The sequence below is a fragment of the Vulpes vulpes genome, chromosome 16 (assembly GCF_048418805.1).
Source record: "Vulpes vulpes isolate BD-2025 chromosome 16, VulVul3, whole genome shotgun sequence".
NCBI lineage: Eukaryota > Metazoa > Chordata > Mammalia > Carnivora > Canidae > Vulpes > Vulpes vulpes.
In genome coordinates this window covers 56,794,945-56,815,566 of record NC_132795.1, presented here as the reverse complement: position 1 = coordinate 56,815,566, position 20,622 = coordinate 56,794,945, and the positions used below count along the sequence as shown (strand labels likewise).

The following is a 20,622-nucleotide window of genomic DNA, read 5'->3' as shown; positions in this document are numbered from 1 at the left end:
AAGAGATCACAGACCTAAAACCATAAAACTCTTAAAAGAAAACACAGAAGCAAATCTTTATGACTTTTGGTTAAACAGTAATCTCCTCAGTAGAAGACCAAAAAACAAGTGACAAAGGAAACAACAGTTAAATCAGGCTTCAACAAAATTAAAAACTTCTGGGACTCAAAAGGTGTCAACAGACACCATCAATTCTGGGAATCTAATGTCTGGCAAAGTGATTATAGTTAATAATACTATATTATATATTTGAAAGGTACAAAGAAAGCAGATCTAAAATGTTCTCACCATAAAAAATAAATGGTAATTATGTGACACATGTTAGCCAACACTGTGACTGTGTTGGTAATCACTTCCCAATGTAAGTGCACCAAATCAAAATCTTGTACATCTTGGGGCACCTCGGTGGCTCAGTGGTTGAGCATCTGCCTTTGGCTCAGGTGGTGATCCCGGGGTCCTGGGATCAAGTCCTGCATTGGGCTCCCCACAAGGAGCCTGCTTCTCCTCCTGCCTATGTCTCTGCCTCTCTCTGTGTATTACTGGTGAATAAAATAAAATCTTAAAAAAAAAAATCTTGTACATCTTGAACTTACACAATGTTAGAGGTCAGTTATACCTCAATGAAGTGAGAGGGGACTCCCATCAGTAAATGAACAGACAACTCAGAGAATGGAAGAAAATACTGCAAGTCAGATAAAGGGCCTGTATTCAAAACATATATAAAGAACTCTTAAAAAGACCATCTGAATTTTAAAATGGGGAAAGGCTCTGCACAAAAAGTTCTCCAGAGAAGACATACAAATGGCCAATAAATGAAATGCTACTCAACCTCATGAGTCATTAGGGACATGAAAATCAAAACTGCAGTGAGAAAATACTTCACACTCATTATGAAAAAAAGAAACTTCAGTGAAGATGTGGAGAAAGTGGAATCTCATACACAGCTGGTAGAAACATAAAGTGTTATGTAAAGGCACTTTTGGAAAGTCTGGCAGTCCTTCAGAATGTTACAACAGAGTTACCATGTGATCCAGCAATTCCACACTAGGTGTAAGGAAGAAAACTAAAAACACAGATCCACACAAAACCTCATACAGAAATGTGCATAACAGCTTTACTTAATAATTGCCAAGAAGTAGAAACAATCCAAATGTTCACCAGTTGATGAGTGGATAAATAAAGTATGATATAACCATAATTGAATGTTATTGGGTAATAATACAAAGGAACAAAGTATTGATACAACCTAATACTGAAAACACCATACTAAGTGGAAAAAAGCCCACAAATTGTATGACTCCATTTATATGAAATATCCAGAATGAACAAACGCACAGAGAAAGAATAGAGATTAGCAGCTCTAGGGGATAAAAGGGCAAAATGGGGAATGAGTGGTAACAGGTGCTGGGTTTGGCTTTGGTGATGACAACGTTCTGGAATTAGTGATGACAGATACACAGCTTTATAATTATACTAAAAACTACCAAAACACTAAAAAGTACTACTATCACTTTAAAAGGGTAAGATTTATAGTCGGTGAATTCTATGTCAATCAACCTGTTATTTAACAATAGTAAGGATAATAATGGGCCATACATACATAGTTAGCTACACTCATACTAATTTTTACAGGAGAGACATACAGCTTAGACTGTAATAAAAAGAACAGGGCTCCTTCTGAAATCCACAAGTGTCCTGTTTGTTCTACATTCTGTAATTTACTTCAACATCATATTTTAACAGTGATTATAATAAAGATGGTGATAACTATTAGACACTGAGCAATTAAATCAGTTATAATTTTAGGATGGAGGGGAGGAGGAATAGAAAGCAGCAAAAAAAAAAAAAAAAAAAAAGGGAGGTAACAAAACATAGGTACTAGGTGGGGGAAAAAAACCTTTCAATCCAGGTCTGTTTGACTCCAAATCCCTATTCTTTCCATTTTATCAAGTGCTCTTCCACAATAACCATTCTACATTATTTTTTTAAAGTAACTATTCCTAGATTGTCTGATAAAGAAATTATATGATTAAGAAAGTAATGGAAAACACCCAAAAACAAATTAACATTCATCACTCCCAGAGAATATCCCACATAGAAACTATATTCTTGAGTTCGACAACGCTGAGAATTTTTTATAAGGAAAAAAATCAAACCTACAAGGTGGTATTGTCAGAAGTTAACACTTCTGTTAACAGGTTGCACAGATAGATGTCAGAGGAAATGGCCTCACTCCTTCACCGGCCTTAGCAAAGTCAAGTTCCTACTCACCAGCCCTCAGAGACTCTCTGCCTATGAAAGTGGCCAACCCTTAACGACAAAAGCTTATTTTATTTTTTAATTTTATCATGTAAAAATCTGTCTCTTCATAATGCATTAACTTGGCACGTTTTTTAATTTATAGAAATGGATCTTATCACATGTACTCTTTAGCAATTTCTTCTTTTTTTTTGCTCAAAACTATGAAGTTTGCTCATCTGCCCTTATGCATCTTGCTCTATCTCACTGTGACTCCTATTTTGAATTCTATCTTATGACTATGTCACAATTTATTCATCTGTCTTATTCTCCTGTTAATAGATTTTTAAATTGTTTCCAGGTATGCTTTTTCTTTGCACTCACAAAACCATGATGTCTATGAACATTCTTTTGGATGTGAGACATTATTTTTCACTCACGAAACTGGCAAAAATGAAAACAAAAATATCATGAGTTAGCAAGAAGAATAAATAGGCACCTTCACATCTAATAGTAGGAATATAAGTATACTGAGATCGCTGCTTTGGAAAGCAATTTGACAATAATCATTAAAATGCTAAATACACATACCGTCTTGTAATTTCCCATCTCTGCCCTCTGTAGCCACTCCTGCGTGTGTGCTCAAATAAGCATGTGCGAAGACCTTCAATGCACTGCTGTTTGTAACAGTGAAAACTTGGTAAGAACCTTGGTCTCACTAAACAATGAGAAATAGTGCTAATTATTATATTTCAACACCCTGTGTACAAGTTTTTAAAAAGGTAAAATCTCTACAAACTACCTAGTGACATATTAAATAATAGCAGTGTATTTTTTCTCAATTACAATACAAAAAGAGGGATTTCTACATGCATATAAAAAGTAAATAAATGTAGAGTAATAAATGCATAAGGGAGAAGATTTGTGGAAGGCCAAGAGAACATGCTTTATCTGAACTGTTTCAATTTTACAAAATGTAAAATTCACGTATTACTTGGAGTATTATAAAGAACCCAAAAAGTCACTATTACCAGTGTTCCATAAGATTTTATAACTTACAAACACATTCATATAATCTTATTTAGTCCTCACAATGCAGAAAATAGGTTTTATAACCCTCATTTTACAGATAACAAAACTGAATCTCGGGAAAATTAAGTGATTTGCTCAAAGCCAAATAGCTAATGATAATGACTGAGCTGTCCTCACACTTAGCTCTTAACTCTGTACCCAGGGCTTCTGCTGCTTCATGACAACCAGTAAAGAACACTCCTCTGGCCCTGGGATGGTGCTGACCATCTAAGACGTGCAGATCTGAGTTTTTAATCAGTGTAAAAATAATAACTGGTATTTAAAGCAGAGATGGAATTACAAGGCTAGCTAATGGAACAGATGGGATAGAAATCAGACGTGTTAAGCTCCAAGAGAAAAGGCTTTAGCAGCTATGCATGTGCCTCTGTAAGCAAAAGTTCTGGCCTAGCAAGACTGAAAGAGTTCAAAACGGACTCTGCCGAGGCTGAGAAGCTGCTTGAAAATAAAAAGAATATATAAGAAATAAAATACCGGGGCAGCCTGGCTGGCTCAGCGGTTTAGCACCACCTTCAGCCCAGGGCCCATCCAGTTCCACATCAGGCTCCCTGCATGGAGCCTGCTTCCTCCCTCTGCCTGTGTCTCTGCCTCTCTCTCTCTCTCTGCGTCTCTCAATAAATTAATAGAATCTTAAAAAAAAAAAAAATACCAACCATAAGAATCCTTAGTGACTATAGAGGTCAGCAATTAAACCTGTTTAGAAGCTTCTGGTTTAGTGGCCTTGTGAAAGAATAATAGAAGGCTCCTTGAGTAATGGTCAAATAGAATTGTGGTGGGCCATGGATATAGAGTGGACACTGAGAGAAGAAAATTAGCACCTTTCTATTCCTTCACAGGCACCTTAGAGGCTCCCACATGCACCTATGTTTGAAAAATCCATTTGGGCAAAATAATCTTTCCCTTATTCAGTAAGAATAATTGAACAATTGCCTATGACCAGTGCAATGTTAGTGTCCTTGCCCTTGAAGAGCTCAAACTTATAATAATTACAAGATAACGTGACTGATACCATAACTAACATCTACTAAAACAAACAACTCAACAACAAACCAACCTTAAGTCTCCAGAAGATCTTCCGGAACAACGTGTGTGGGAACGAGGGTGAGGGCTCACTGAAGAACCACACCTCAGCACGGTGACTGATGGCATGCTTACAAGTCAGCATGTTTTCTAAAGCCACTTTCCTAAATGATTCTGAAAATCAATACCATTTCTGAATGATTAGCCAAATATCTGGCCATTGCAAAAGTACCCAAAATACTACACCTGAGAGGAAAAGCAAAAGGTATGGCTTCCTTAAGCATTTTTAAAATACAGTTAAAAGAGAAGTATTAGGAGAAATTAACAACACTGAAGATTGAAAACTCCCTGCATTCATACAGAAATATAGCAGTGATAGAATACTCTAGCCATAACTTCTGAACAATGGAATGATCCATAGAACATTAACCAGAGCCTAAGGAAAACACCCTCTGCCAATCTCTCCTGGTTTCACCTGCTTAACAGATTGCATGTTCCATGTCCAGAAATTTATTACAAGGGTATTTCTCACTGGCTTCTATCACTGATGAGGGCTGTCTAGGAGCAGGATAGAAAAAACCAGAAATGCACAATGCAGTTACACCAAGCAATTTTTTAAAAAGACAAATAAAAATCCACCCCATTGTCTTTCTTTTGTGTCTAACAAAAATCCAACCCATTTCACAAAATGGAAGAAAAGAAAAATACTGAGAATGGAACAAAGTAAATTCTTGACACCAGGCAATTTGGGGAGAAGGGAGTAAAAAAAGCAGCAAAGGAAAGAAATGAAGCTGTCCTCCACAAACAAAACTTGAGCAACGGTAACAAACCCAGATTTTTCACTGACTTATTCGCGGTTGAAAATGAACTTCAAGTTACCCTACGCACATTTAACAATGGAAGGACAGATTGATTTAAACCACACTGGCTGGAAAAAGAAGCAAATCAAGTTTCCCAAGATACTTTCACTACCTTGTTTTGCAGCCAAAGTCACTGTTTGTCAAGTATGGACATGGAAGGGAACACCACAGGAACGGAAGATGAACCTAACTTCCATGTGCTACTGCATGCAAAAACCAATCCTAGCAACAGCAACCCTTGGCTCTGGAAGAGAGACTGCTAAGCAACCAGAGGGCATCTTTCTGTTTCCAAGCAATACAGGGTTCAAGGTACTCAGAGATAAGATGAAGACTTACAGGGATATGAATCTGGTAGTATCTAACAACACAGTCCCAACCTAAGTCCTACTATTAACTGGTAAACTAAGTTTTCATTCTCCAATAAAATAAAACATAATTTATTCTACATCCCGATGAAGACAACTGATGAAAGGTACTTTGTCACACTCACTACCTTCAACCCCAAACAGCCTTATTTTTTTTTTTTTAAGTTAAAAAAAATGCCTTGTATCAGTAAAATGTTTCATGTTAAAATCTGACATAGGGATTTATTTGGAACACGCTAAAATCCCCTCTTTTCAGTAACAGTGTCAGATTTGGAAGAGATAACTAATCAAACCCCTTTTCTTTATAGGTGAGGAGACTGATGCTCAAAGACAAGTGCTCTGGCCTAAGTTCTTCGACTAAGCAGATAGAAGAGAACCCAGAGCTGAGAACTCTTGCCTCTCAAGTCAGGGAAGTGGTCGTGCCTCAGACTCTGCTAATTGCAGATACGAGTAGCTCCTTCCATGATACAACCCAGAAAGCAGGAGCTTTGGGGGTGAAAGAGACGTAGATTCCAATACTGGTTGTATCACTTTCTAACTCTGTGACTCTGGGCAAATTACTTAAACTCTCTGAGCCTCAATTTTCTCAAATGTGTAATAGATAAACTTTACCTCATAAAGTTGTGATGATTAACTGAAATAATTGTGGTCAGCTTATCTGGCATTTAACATGCGGTGAAAGAGTTCCACAGAATTCTTTCCCCACCCCCGTGTCTATCAGTTGCAAATAACTCCAGAGAAAAATTCAATCTATGGGACTCATTCCTACAAAGTCACAAATTTCCAAATAACTAACCTTCAATTTTTCTTAGCTTACTCTAAAGTCAGTTCTTTAGAAATATGTGCAAATGGCCATCCAGCACACTGAAGGTGTTCAAAAACTAGATGTAAAAATTAGTCATGTTGTGAATCCATTCCAGCGTTCAATAGAAACCAGTGAGATGGAGGACCCGCGGCCCGCGCCATGTCAAAGAAAAAAGGACTGAGTGCAGAGGAGAAGAGAGCCCGTATGATGGAAATATTTTTTGAGACGAAAGATGTGTTTCAGTTAAAAGACATGGAGAAGATTGCTCCCAAAGAGAAAGGCATTACCGCTATGTCAGTGAAAGCAGTCCTTCAGAGCTTAGTTGATGATGGTATGGTTGACTGTGAAAGGATTGGAACGTCTAATTATTACTGGGCTTTTCCAAGTAAAGCTCTTCATTCGAGGAAACGCAAGTTGGAGGTTCTGGAATCTCAGTTATCTGAGGGAAATCAAAAGCACACAAATCTACAGAAAAGCATTGAGAAAGCTAAAATTGGCCAACATGAAACGGAAGAGCGAACCATGCTAGCGAAAGAGCTGTCTTCACTTCGAGACCAAAGGGAACAGCTAAAGGCAGAAGTAGAAAAATATAAAGAATGTGACCCACAAGTTGTGGAAGAAATACGTCAAGCAAATAAAGTGGCCAAAGAAGCTGCTAACAGATGGACTGATAATATATTTGCAATAAGATCTTGGGCCAAAAGAAAATTTGGGTTCGAAGAAAATAAAATTGACAAAAATTTTGGAATTCCAGAAGACTTTGACTACATAGACTAAAATGTTCAATGTTGGTAAAGGATCTGTGTACTTGTGAATATGTAATTTTTAAAATCTTATCCAACTAAATGTACTGAATTGCCATTAACCTGTATTTGTGTTTATCATTTTATTAATTTTAAATAAAGTATAAACTGTAAAAAAAAAAAAAAGAAAGAAAGAAAGAAAGAAAGAAACCAGTGAGATTAGCTCTAAGGAGACCAAAGCAACTTGCTTGGCCTTTTAGGTGATATATATGTGCTTCATACAGCTAAGCAGTCCACTCTGCTGGGATCAATTCCTGATTGGCTAACACTCCCAGTTCTTAAATTTCCTTTACAAATCCATTTTGTTCTTATTTTGTAAAATTAAAATACAATCATAACCAAGTTATATTTTGAAGTACATTAATAATAAAATCTACCCCTTCTGGTACTAAAGTTTGAGATTGTTCTATAAATATTCTTCAGCAGTTTCTATTTTTCTTTTTAAAAATTGTGGTGACATATAAAATTTACCATTTCAGCCATTTTTAAGTGTATGGTTCTGTGGCATTTATGTACTTTTGCAATATTGCGTCGCCAACACTACTTGTGTCTCCAGAACTCTCCAACTGAAACTCTATAGTCATTAAACTCCCCATTCTCCACCCCCCACCCTCTGGCAACCACCATTCTACTCTGTCTCTATAAATCTGACTACTCTAGGAACCTTATGTAAGTGGAATCATATCCTTTTGTCACTGACTTGTTTTTACTTACCATGTCTTCAAGGTTCATTCACACTGTGTCGCAAGTCAGGATTTCCTTCTAAGGCTGAATAATATTCCATCGTATGGATAGACCCCATTCAGTTTAACCATTCATCTGTTCATGTATATTGGGCTGCTTCCACTTCTTGGCTACTGTGAATAATGCTACTAAGAACATGGGTGCATAAATATCTATTGGACTCCCTGCTTTCAGTTCTGTGGGTATACCTCCAGAAGTAGAAGTAGGCTGCATTACGGGTATTTCTGTTTAACATTTTGAGGAATCGTATACCCCTTTCCTCGACAGCTGTACCAGTTTACATCCCCTCTAGCAATACACAAGGATTCCAATTTCTCCACATCCTCACCAACACTTATTTTCGGGTTTTCAATTTTTTTCAGTAGCCATTCTATTGCCATCCTGGTTTGCACTGCCCCTTTGATTAGAGATGTTGAGAATCATTCTAACTGCTTACTGGCCATTTGTAATTTCTTATTTGGAGAAATCTCTATTCAAGTCCTTTGCCAATTTTTTAATCAGGCCAATTTTTTAATCATGTCTGGTATTTTCACCATAAGCAATTTTGCCACAAGCATATTTTTTTCTGCAAACATGTTCACTGCATAACTAAGTGGCCATAAAGATAAATTCCCATAAAAGATAAATTCTGGCCATAAAAGATAAATTCACAAATGATAAGAGGGAAATTCCTCAAGAGGGACATAATGAAACATGAAAATGAATAATAAAAGACTACTGAGAAATACAAAATACTTGAATACATTTGAAATGTATCGTGTAGACTCATAGCAATAGTGTTGTGGATTATACCTATCGCTTGTCTTTAAAGTCTTTCATTCACAGTATTATACTCTTTTTTTTTTTTTTTTTTTTTTTGGCCTCTTGATTGGTCTTGTCCAGCATCTCACTTCTCCTTTTTTCATTAAAATTTCTTCCTTCAATAGAAGAGTTTCCAAATACTAGGATGTCTATTTACAACTAGGCTTTATATTGCATTGTGAAAGCCTTCTACACTGCTGTTCTTAGCATCCTGTCACATTTGCCAACAGATATTACAAAGTTCTACGGGAAGTAAAGGTTCAAAACTCTGCACCACTATATGGACCACAGGGAGGCTAAGACTTATATAATATAAAAATGGGAGTACTATGTCAAAAGAAAAATAAAACCAAACTGTCAACCACTTGACAAAACCAACAACTGTCAAAACAAACTGTCAACCAGTTATTTGTTTTTATCTTTTACCATAAAATTGCCTTACAGCCAATTAGTTATGCATAAAAAAATGCTTGTGGCAAAGATACCTTCCATGAAACAACATAGAACTTGTTTTTTTTGTTGTTGAGTTGTAGGAGTTCTTTAAATATTTTGGATATTAATCCCATGCTAGATATAGGATTTATAAATATTTTCTCCCATCTGGGGCTACTTTTCCCTTGAGTTGATGGTATGCATCCTTTGATGTACAAAAGTTTTTCATTTTCATGAAGTTCAATTTATCTTTTTAAAATCTATGCTTTTAAGTGTCATTTAAGTGTCCATTCTTGGACATTAAGTGTCCAAGAATCTATTGCCAAATCCAAGGTCATGAAGATTTAGCCCTGTTTTCTTCTTAGAGTTTTATAGTTTCAGATCTTGTGTTTAGGTCTTAGATCCATTCCGAGTTAATTTTTATATATGGTGTAAGGCAGGTCCAAATTCGGGGGGTTTTGCATGTGGCTTACTTATATTTGAAGTTCCTTAAATCTCTATTTGCCATATTCTTCCTGGTTTCTGAGCATCTGGAATTAAATATGTATTCTACCCATATGCTGGTTATCCATTAGCTGACTCTCAGCTTCAAATACATCCTTTTTGCCTGCTCTGTGAAAATGGATCTGAGCCTTTTAAGAAATTTTTCCTTTGTCGACACGCGTGTAGTCAAGCTGCGTCAGTAGAGGGCCCAGGAGACACACTCTAGGGGAAAAGGGTTTTGTTTCCAGGTCCCAATGTGCCTTCTCAGCAGTTTCCTACAAGACAAGGGGTCTTCCTCCTTCCTGGCTCTTGAAGCACCTAACAGTAGGTAGCAGCACCCAGCTGCCAGTACCTTTCCCTCAGGAACTCCCTTTGGGCTGGTATACAGTAGAGTACATCTACATCTGGTAAGACAACTCCCTGTAAATAGCTTTCCTCAAGACAGGTGTCCTCCTCTTTTTGAAAGCCTTACAGCACTCAGCTTTAAAGAAAACCTACATTAGTATCTGGTTTTGCCAACTGAAAGAAATCCAAAGAGGATTTTTGCTTTCACAAAGAAAGGTAGAAAGTGAAAAGTGTTCAGTGTCTGTCTTGCAGCAAGCCATGACAGAGACAGTGCCCACCTCCAGCAGCTACAGTGGTACCACCAAGCTCCTTCCCGGGAAACCACACTCAGCCTCACAGCACCAAGCCACCTATCTCTGAACTGTATCTGTAAGCAACAGTGCTTTAGCTCTATTTTGTGTATGAGTTAGCAAGATGTGTCCAAAGATATCAAAAATACCTAAGAGAAGTTATTTTTAGGGTCTATAAATGCTCAAAATTTTTTCCCTATATATATTTTTAAATATTTTATTTATTTATTCATGATAGAGAGAGAAAGAGAGAGAGAGGCAGAGACATAGGCAGAGGGAGAAGCAGGCTCCATGTCGGGAGCCTGACATAGGACTCGATCCCGGGTCTCCAGGATCACGCCCTGGGCCAAAGGCAGGCGCTGAACTGCTGAGCCACCGAGGGATCCCCTTTTTCCATATATATTAATGGTAATCATTTCTTTACTCCATGTAGGCTTACAAAGAGTTTCATAGGAATGCTCTACTTTTGGATGGCAGAGAAAAGTAGAGCACCCTCAAAAGTAGATTTCTGGCAACTTTTAAAAAAGCAGATTCCCAACAAGTTCTGCAGGTCTGGCATCACAGGGACTCAGACAGCTAGCTCTCTGCCACTCAAGAGAGCCATAGCCATGTCCTCTCCAACCAAATCTAGATCTCAGCCCCTGATGCAGGGGATAGGGAAGGGGGGGGAACAGTTCTGTCTGGGTGCTTTATCCCAACCCTAGGGGTAACTGCTATTATATATTAATTATATCAATGATATTTATCATATATCATATTATTACATTATATTATACCTACTACTATATTGAGGTCTCTTTATTTCTTAATACAGGCAAGCTGAAACACAATGTTAACAGCCACTTACTATACACAGGACAGACATTATGTTTACTGTTTTCTATACATTATTATTTGGTGTTCTCATTAAACTCTGTGATATACCTTTCTATAGTAAGAAAATAAGGCTCAGAAAACTGCAATTTGCCTACAGTAATATAACCAGGTCTGTCTGACACTAAAGTCCCTGCTAATTCTCTATGATAGCATCTAGTTTTCTTCACAGAACTTGAACCTAGGAACACCTTTTAAGGAACTAAAATACCTATGGAAAGGAAAAGAATGTAGAAGTCTTGACTGCCATCTTTAGAAAGGACAGCTTGACTGCTGGGGATTTAACCCAAAGATACAGATGCAATGAAACACCGGGACACCTGCACCCCGATGTTTATAGCAGCAATGGCCACAATAGCCAAACTGTGGAAGGAGCCTCAGTGTCCATCGAAAGATGAATGGATAAAGAAGATGTGGTTTATGTATACAATGGAATATTCCTCAGCCATTAGAAACGACAAATATCCACCATTTGCTTTGACGTGGATGGAACTGGAGGGTATTATGCTGAGTGAAATAAGTCAATCAGAGAAGGACAAACATTATATGGTCTCATTCATTTGGGGAATATAAAAAACAGTGAAAGGGAATAAAGGGGAAAGGAGAAAAAAATGAGTGGGAAATATCAGAGAGGAAGACAGAACATGAAAGACTCCTAACTCTGGGAAACGAACTGGGGGGGGGGGGGGGGGAGGTGGACAGGGGGTGGGGGTGACTGGGTGACGGGCACTGAGGGGGGCACTTGATGGGATGAGCACTGGGTGTTATTCTATATGTTGGCAAATTGAACACCAATAAAAAATAAATTTATATTAAAGAAAAAAAAAAGAAAGGACAGCTTGAAAGGCTGGGCTTGGTTGGTGTCTGAGAACTCAGATTTCATTTCAGGAGGGTCCTATCCCCACAACTGATAAAAGACTGGCCCACCATGCCTAAATTGTGCAAATAATACAGATTATATGGAATACTTCCTTCTGAGAGTCTGGATTTGGGGTGTAGAGTAGGTAGAGTTCCCTCAGTTAACTACCCTTCCCACCTATACCCTCCCACCACCACCACCCCCAAAAGAAAAATCTCAGCACTGCTTCTCTAATTCACTTCCTTGGCAGACAACATTGTCACAACTTACTGCTGAAGGAAGTAAGCAAATCCTGTGTGACTCCACTGAGAGAGACCTCTTGGGAGCTTGAGCCTGATTTCTTCTGGACTTCACTTCTACGCACTCTTTCCCATTGCTGATTCAGCTTTATAACCCTTCACTGTTATAAATTCACAGTTATGACAGTGACTACAAGCCTATTAACTATATGTTGAGTTCTGTACATCCTAATGAATCACTGGACCCAGGACAGTCTTGGGGACCCCCAACACAACCTATGACATGCTAAGCATTTTATTAAATGCAGGGGACACAAAGATGAATAGGTTCTCTGCCTTCAAGGAATTTTAAGTCTATTTAAATTTCCCTTCTCTCACTTCTCTGATCTTCACTTCTTAGTCTATTACCACTTAAAATAGATTAGATACATTTCCCTAAGCTAAATTTCATTCTTAGTGCTGAAGTGATGCTAAATATTTAATAAGCCCATCAGGCAAAATCTGAGATACAAAGCTCTAATAAACTCAAAGGCCATACATATTTTCTCTTTACTTTCCCCATCTTATTGTGTTCCTCATTAAAAATAAATTGGCAAGCCCTTGTACATTGCTGGTAGGAATATAAAATGTTACAGCTGCTACAGAAAACAGGTTGGTGGTTCCTCCAAAAGTTAAATATAGAGCTACCATATGGCCTAGCAATTCCACTCCTAGGTATATTCCCAAAAGTACCAAAAATGGATACTCCAACAAATACTTGTACACACAGGTTCATCACAGCACTATGCACAACAGCAGAGGTGAAAAGAACACAAATGTTCATCAACTAATGAGAAGATAAACAAATTGTGGATTATACATACAAAGAAATAGGATTTGGCTATAAAAAGAAACAAAGTACTAATATACGCTACAATATGGATGAACCTTGAAAACATGGTGCTAAGTGAAAAGAGCCAGACACAAAATGTCACAGACACAAAATGTCACATTTATATGAAATGTGCAGAATAGGTAAATTCATAGAGGCAGAAGGCAGACTGGTGGTTGTCAGGAGCTGAGGAGAAGGGGAAAAGGAGGGTCACTACTTACTGGGTATGGGGTTCTTCTTAGGGTGATGAAAATGTTTGGAAATAGACAGGGGTGATTGTTGCATAACATTGCGAATATAATAAATACCAACAAACTGTTCACTTTAAAAAAGGTTAATTTTTGGTGAATTTCATCTCAATATGAGCATCCCTGGGTGGCTCAGTGGTTTAGCACCTGCCTTCGGCCTGGGGTGTGATCCTAGAGTCCCGGGATCAAGTACCACATCAGGCTCCCTGCATGGAGCCTGCTTCTCCCTCTGCCTGTGTCTCCGCCTCTCTCTCGGTGTATCTCTCATGAATAAATTAATAAAATCTTTTTAAAAATTTTTTTCATCTCAATAAAAACAATGTTTTTAAGCAATGCAGTATACTGTATGGTGTAAATAAAGAAAACCCATCTTCCTGAAGTCATCTGAATGGATATATACAGCTTGAAATAAAATCATCTGCAGCTATAATAGATATGAGAGTGCTGTATGTCAACATATGTCCTAAAAAACTGTCTGAGACTTCAAATGGTTCTAAGCAATGATACAGATACTGATACAGGAGAGTATGTATTTTCTTCAAAACATGTTTCTACTTATATAATTTTGTATATTATTTTGGATATGGATGAATAAACAAAATTAACATTTTAGAGACATCTGCCTATTTTAGACACATATCCCTGAAAGCTTATATATTTAGGTCAGCCAATCCTTTCAATGGGGAAACAGCACTAAGTCTCATATTCACGGTTTCCTTATGTGCAAGCATATATTCAGCACATAGACATATCTTTTTTCTTTTTTAAGTCTAAAAGGGTATACCCCAAAATGTTTAGTGATTACGTTTTGGTATTGACTTTGGATTTACAAGTGATACACATTATTTTTCTTTTTTTCTTTCTTTTTTTTTTTTTTTTTTTATGATAGTCACACACAGAGAGAGAGGCAGAGACACAGGCAGAGGGAGAAGCAGGCTCCATGCACCGGGAGCCCGACGTGGGATTCGATCCCGGGTCTCCAGGATCGCGCCCTGGGCCAAAGGCAGACGCCAAACCGCCGCGCCCCCCAGGGATCCCAACATTATTTTTCTTCTGCCTATCTGTATTTTCCAATTTTTCAACAATGAACATGTATTATTTTTACTTAACCATCAAAAAATGGAAACAAAGTACCTCTCAAGGATGCTGTGAAGATTAAATAAGATAATACACCTTGAGCCCTCAGCACAGTATTCAGAATATTATAAGTATGCAATGTTAGGTAGCATGGGTATTATTATGTGTAGGATTTTGTAAATATTCCTCAGGATATGCATCTTTCATTAGCTATGAGAAAAGCATTCAACTTAATCTAGGCCAGGGTCACCTGACTTAAGGCTAAATTACTATAATAATAGTTTTTTGCTGATTCAACAACCTCCATTCACCACTTCCCAATTTTCTTAGCCAGAGCCAGGTTTAATTTCAAAAAAACGCCATCCATATCACTCCCATGCTAATGGCCCTCCACTGCTTACATGATTAGGCTCCAAACATCCTAAATCTGACCTCACCTGATCACTCCTTTTTCCTCTGCATTTATGTATTCTTTCAACAAACATTTACTAAGCAATCTTCTCGGGTCTAGTACCATGGTAGAAATAGAGAGACAAATAGGTTACTAATTCTTCTCTTAAGGAGCTCATAGTCTGGTAAGAGATAGAGGCATGTAAATAAATACAACATGAATCATGCAATAAAACATCAACATGAGGCCCAGAGGGAACACGTGTACATGCTTGACAATGGAGTGAGAAAGGCATGAAGAAACCACAAGGGAAACTCACAGAAGATCTGAATGGGGTTTGCAGGATGATGGCAAATAGCTATTTCCAGATAAAAACTACTCAACTTACTTCAAATCTTAGGGTGCTCTTCCATAGCAGTTAAACTTAGGTAATATCTAGCGAAGTCCTACTTCTCTTCACAAGGTAATTCCTGTAACTCCAGCTCAGTACTTTTTCAAGCTGTGGGTTAAGACCCATTCATGACATACCAAAGATGTCTCAATTATTATTTAAAAAAAAAAAAAAAAGGATGGCAATTCTCAAACTTCTTTTAGGATCTCTTTAATTTCTTAAAAATTATGAAAGCTTCCAAAGAAGTTTTGCTTATGTGGGTTGTAAGTATTGGTATTTGCCTATTAAAAACTAAAACTGAGGGATCCCTGGGTGGCGCAGCGGTTTGGCGCTTGTCTTTGGCCCAGGGCGCGATCCTGGAGACCCGGGATCGAATCCCACATCGGGCTCCCGGTGCATGGAGCCTGCATAAATAAATTAAAAAAAAAATAAAAAAAAAAAACTAAAACTGAGTAATTTTTAAAGTATTTCCCAATTAAAATACCAAAAATAAACTACTATGCTAACATAAAAATATTTTATGAAAATTAACTATATTTTATAAAAACAAAAACAAAATGTAGTGAGAACAGTTTCGTTGTTTTACATTTTACATTATATTTACATCCAACTTAAGATGGCCAGAATTTCCTGTTTCTGCATTCAATTTGTGCTAATATGTTATTTTGGCTGAAACAGTAGAAAATCTGGCCTTCCATAGATACGTATTTGAAAAAGATAGAGGAGTATTCGGGTGCCTGGGTGGCTCAGTTAGGCTTCTCACTCTTGATCTCAACTCAGATCTCAATCTCAGGGTTGTGAGTTCAAGTCCTCTGTTGGGCTCCATGCTGGGCATGGAGCCTACTTTTTAAAAAAAATGGTAGGAGTATTATAATAGTCTTCTTCATACTCTGTTATATCAAAGTCCATTGATCTGTCTTGCTTTTTTTTTTTTTAAGATTTTATTTATTTCATGAGACACACAGAGAGAAAACAGGCAGAGACATAGGCAGAGGGAGAAACAGGCTCCATGCAGAGGGAGCCTGATGTGGGACTGGATCCCAGGTCTCCAGGATCCGGCCCTGGGCTGAAGGCGGTGCTAAACTGCGGAGCCACCCGGGCTGCCCTGTCTTGCATTTTGAATAGATTTTTACCTATTACGATTATTGAACATTAATGTTCATTTATAAAATACTGGTTCACTACATTAAAAGATCTTCTAGGGCAGCCCCGGTTTAGCAGCAGCAGTTTAGCGCCACCTGTAGCCCAGGGCATGATCCTGGAGACCCTGGATAGAGTCCCACATCAGGCTCTCTGTATGGTGCCTGCTCCTCCCTCTGCCTGTGTCTCTGCCTCTCTCTCTCCCTCTGTCTCTATGAATAAATAAATAAAATCTTTTTAAAAAATAAAAATAAAAATAAAGATCTTCTAAATGTTGACATATTCCATTACATAATACCAAAAATATTCACATTCACTAATATCACCATCACCATCATCAAAAAAGTCTAAGTACTAGAGCTGTCAAGCCCACTGTACAGGACACAGTTTTCTGAAATTCTAATTTCAATCAGAATTTTCCATGAAAGCTCAAATTTTATCATTGATAACAAATACTGTCATTGTTTTCCTTGAAAACAGGCTCGCTTCATTTTTAATAAGATGTCTGCCAAATAACCAAGTCTATAAAACAATACCCTGTCAATTTGATTTTTAGGCAAAAATGGTGTTCCATGAAAAAGTGGCTAGTTCAGCTGGCAACTCAAACAATCACAAAAGTGTTTCTCCTTGAGATAACCCTCAGTATGCAAAAATGTCTTACATGTATTACCCAGTTTGCTACATAGAATATTAAAAAGATGCACAATTAAGGTTTAAACTTAATAGTAGTAATAATTGTAACTGCTTTATCAAGGTCATTCATAAGTCAAACTGGGTTGTTGTTTTGTTGGGGTTTTTTTTTTCCTTTAACTGCAAGTGTGTGGTGGTGAAGAATATGACTACAAGTACAATCTGTCCCACTGCCTTGATTCTTGCTAGGGTGTCAGCAGTTCTACCCATCATTGCTTATGCAACATCAGTGCAAATATCACCACAGTGGAAAAGGAAAAAAAAGGAAAATAATATCTTAGTGCTATTATAAAAATAGCTCTGACCTTAAGATCCCCTTTACAAAGCGCCTTGAGGGCTCCATCAGCCACACTTCCAAGAATCATTAGACTAGACTACAATAAAATTTTTAATAAGAAAATCAAGTACACTTAGGGTAAGAATTATTTCATGAAACTTGCTTTAGTCACATATACATATAAATAAATATTTATATAATACTAGTTTATTACATAAAATAGGTATCATGGGTCATGGTCAAAATAAAAGCTTGCAAAACAACCTCTAGCCCATACTAACTACTCCTTCTTAAAACAACTACAGCATTTACTGAGCATTAGTTGACTTTATTCTGCCACAGACTGATTTCTCAATGAATTATGTATGTGCCTATGCCTTCTATTTCCAAACAGAACATAAGCTCTCAAACTACATCATATATATCTTCGTATATTCTCCCAATGATTCTAGATACATTGCAGGTTAGCAAAATAAAAGAATTTTTATTGAATTTCCTCATTACTTCATAATAGGCCTAAGAAGCAATTTGCCTACAGCATAATAAGCCCACAAATAGTCCTAGCTTTGACGTGTCACAAATAATTCCATGCACAGTAAAAGAAGTACAGTTGTTTGTATAACACTGACCTATGTCCATGACACTCAAACATCCATGATCATGAAATGTTAGTTCATCTCTGAGCTTCAAATTCTTCCCCTTCTAAATAACACCACCTATCTCACAGAGTTGTTACAAAGATTAACTGAGATAATACATGCAAAGTGACGTGTACAGTACCTGTTCCTTAGCAGGATACCACAGCTAAAGAACAATAATGAGAAACAACGCCTTATTTGTACATAACACTTCACCACCTACAAACATTGGCAGGTCTGACAATTATAGGAACACAGGTCTCAGGGGGGATCACAGAGACCATCTAATTCTAACCCAGCTCCCCTATCTGCATTCTCACCTCATCCCACACTCAAAACACAGACCTTACAGATAAGAAAAGCAAAGTAACAGAAGGTTTTAAATGGCTTTCTCATAGTTATAGTCTGTGAGGAGCAGAACTTTTAACAAACACATCCTCTTATTCATAACAATGCTGCTAAATAGAGAACATTATTCTCATTTGATTAAAAAGAGAAACTCAAGTTCCAACCTCTTTAGGTAAAGTGACATGTACAAGGTCTCACAGGCAGTAAACAACAAAAAGGAGCATGGAACCCGAGTCTTCCAATTCCAAGTTTGGGGTTCTTTCAACTAATTAGAAAGCTACCTAAGAATATGAAATTCACTTTGTGCAATCATTGATAATTATCTGCATTTGGATCAGAATGAAATAACAGACACGATTATCCAAATATTTATTATGGTTAAATATGCCAATTGATAACCACTAACAAATTTGTTTGTGTTGTGATATTTATTTCAAACTGGTGTTTCCATGAACTGAAGACTTCACAAGCGTTGGCATTTAAAAAAAGATAGCTATTAAACAGCCTCAGAATATAAAGGAAATATATCCCAAAAGGATAATTCTGCAACATTCAAAAAATCCCTCTAAGAAAAGCAAGCAAACATGTTGAATATCATAGTCTTAATTTAAATTAACACCTTCACCAAAAAGGTCAATATAAACAAAATAAATTTTACTTAACTGGTATACATTGGCTATTTCAGCTTTTATAACAGTCTCATTACTTACAGTGCTATTCAACATAATGTCAAATCAGTTCTGCTGCTTACTAGCAGAGTCCCCGAGGCAAGTTACTCAATCTTTCTGATCTGTAGAATATACGTATCATGCCTATATATCTCAGGGATGTTAAGATTAAGCATAACGTATGCAATGTGCCTAGGAGTGTACCTACCCTACAGAGGAAAGTTATAACAATTTTTATTATATGCTTTGAGTTCACAATCCTGTCATATCCCTCAGTCCCGATACCTGGATGACTGAATGAAATGGACCCGTCTCCTGCCCCTGCGATTGCTTCCAATGCCCTACTGGCCACCACTGCTGACCCTCTGACTTAAGCTCTCTGGCTATCTATTTCTGGTGTACCGACAGCAAGTCCCTGAATTTCCTCTTACTGTATTAATTCCCTGATCAGGAAAAAAAAATTACTGCTCATTAACTTATCAATTCAATGATCTTCTGATAATCGCCATGTTAATTCTTGCTTGTAACTGACCTAACAGACCTCAAATGAAACCATCAGAATTTATGGACTTTTTTCTATGCCTTTTTTTTTTTTTAAAGTAGGCACCACACTGGGTCTGGGCTTGAACTCACGACCCTGAGATCAAAACCTGAGCTAAGATCAAGAGTCAGATGCTTAAAGTACTGAGCTACCCTCTATACTATCTTTTTAAAAACCACAAACATAATTGTTTTAAACATATGGTCAACTATAAAGAATTCATAAAAGAGCTACCTCTCCCAGATCTCATCACATCTTGACTCCTGTACCAGGCTCAACTACTTAAGTCCTGCAGTTCTTCCTCTTCCACCCCTCTTGGATGAGTCTCATGGGGAAAAAGTAGCAGAGAAAACTATCTGTACAGTTTTCTATCATATAATTAGATGCTTGAGATAACTAAGAGAAGGGCAAGAGGCAAGACACTACACAGGGAGGATGGATAGATTTCTGAGGGGACAGAACTACATACAGGCTGATCATTGCTAGAAGGTGGAAGAAGGGGCACTAACATATGCAGGCACTGCAATGTGCTACATAATCTCATGGTCTAGGGATTACTTCCATTACCAGGTGAAGAGACTGAGTGAGACGCAGAGAAGTTAAATGACTGGACCAAGTCCAAACAGCTAGTAACTGGTAGAGCCAGAGCCACAGTTCTAATTCTGCTCTCCCACTACATGGCACACAGTAACTCAGTCCAGAAAAGCATTCATCCCTAGGCCAAGCAGTAAGGGAGGTAAAGTGCATTCTCATCTACACGAAAGCTTAGCTAGACTGTTTCTCTTCTAACAAAGGGAATTAACTGAGAGATGATTCACCTCTAACACATAGTTATGCCCCAATTACTCCCATTGGTGGAACAAAAGCAGTGTTTCTTACATTTTAACATGCATACAGGTCACTGTAGGGTTATCGTGTTAAAAATGCAGATTCTGATTCAGTGGGTTTAGGGTGGTACCGAGATTCTGCATTTCTAACAAGCTGCCAGGAAATGATGAAGCTTCTGGTGTTTGGACCATTCTCAAAATAGATTATACTCCGTGGTCCCCAAATCTGGTTGACCATCAGAATCATCTGGGAATCATTTAAAAACTAT

At 37.6% G+C, this 20,622-nt stretch overlaps 1 protein-coding gene and 1 pseudogene across 31 annotated transcripts in view; one reads left to right on the top strand and one right to left on the bottom strand.

Annotated features, from left to right (window-relative positions):
- The window catches only part of RBFOX2 (RNA binding fox-1 homolog 2), a 276,323-nt gene that overhangs the window by 190,458 nt on the left and 65,243 nt on the right, over positions 1 to 20,622 (bottom strand). The gene's annotated exons all lie outside the window — the stretch shown is intronic.
- LOC140595869 (meiotic nuclear division protein 1 homolog pseudogene) lies at positions 2,443 to 7,850 on the top strand (annotated as a pseudogene).